This window comes from Zingiber officinale, chromosome 1B (genome assembly GCF_018446385.1).
Source record: "Zingiber officinale cultivar Zhangliang chromosome 1B, Zo_v1.1, whole genome shotgun sequence".
Lineage (NCBI taxonomy): Eukaryota > Viridiplantae > Streptophyta > Magnoliopsida > Zingiberales > Zingiberaceae > Zingiber > Zingiber officinale.
The window spans coordinates 16,659,143-16,660,094 of NC_055986.1; the positions used below are offsets into that span (position 1 = coordinate 16,659,143).

At 37.3% G+C, this 952-nt stretch overlaps 1 non-coding gene across 1 annotated transcript; it reads left to right on the plus strand.

The window, feature by feature from the left end:
* Positions 1-461: 461 nt before the first annotated feature.
* Positions 462-567, plus strand: LOC121994201. Its single transcript, XR_006115637.1, has one exon. It is a non-coding gene; the product is annotated as a small nucleolar RNA R71 (small nucleolar RNA).
* Positions 568-952: the final 385 nt, after the last annotated feature.

Below are 952 nucleotides of genomic sequence, written 5' to 3' on the forward strand. Positions count from 1 at the left end.
TTCTATTATTTTTCTCCTCAATCCTAAACATGTCCTTCAGAAGTTCTTCATGATTCTTGTTACCTCTCAACTTAAGATCATTATCATTTACACTAGATCTTGTCTATGTAGGAGGAAGGTCTTCTTTAAACCATTTTGAAACTATGCTCTCAATCCTTGCCCCCAAATGTTTGAACTCCTCATTCTATGACTTCTGAATTTCATCATTCTTAGGTGGTTGAACTGCATTTTGTTTGACATGCTCTCTTGTATATATGACTTGTACTTCTTGAATTTCTGGGGGAGATTCCATCCAACTTTTGCTCGACTATCCATGGAGGTTCAATGTCACTTGATCAATTAATGTATAAGCTTCTTCTATACTCTTGTCCATAAAAGAACCTCCGGCTGATGAATCTAATAGACACTTATCTGAAAAAGAAATCCCCCTATAGAATATGTGTAGAATCAACCATTTCTCCAAACCATGATGAGGGTACTATCTTTGTAGACTCTTGAATCTGGCCCATGCTTCAAATAATGATTCTCCATACACCTGAGCAAAATTTGTGATGCAACTCCTCATGTAGATTGTTCTGCTTGGAGGGAAAAAATGATTCAGAAATTGCTACTCCAATTATTCCCAACTTGTGATGCTTTGAGGATGGAGAGAATATAACCAAGTCCTTGCTTTATCCTTGATGCTAAAAGGAAATGTCATCAACCGAACTGCATCTGCTGATACTCCTTTACAATTCACCATATCACAAAGCTCTAGAAATGTCTCAAGATGCAGATAAGGACTTTCTGATACTTCTCCTCCAAATTTGTGACCTTGTATCATGAAAATTAACTCTGGGTCCAGTTAGAAATTTTCTGCTTCAATATGAGGTTGTACAATGGGAGATAAAAATCTTGCAGAAATGGGTGCAGAGAAACCTCTTAAGGCCCTGCTTGACATGTTAGTGCTCAT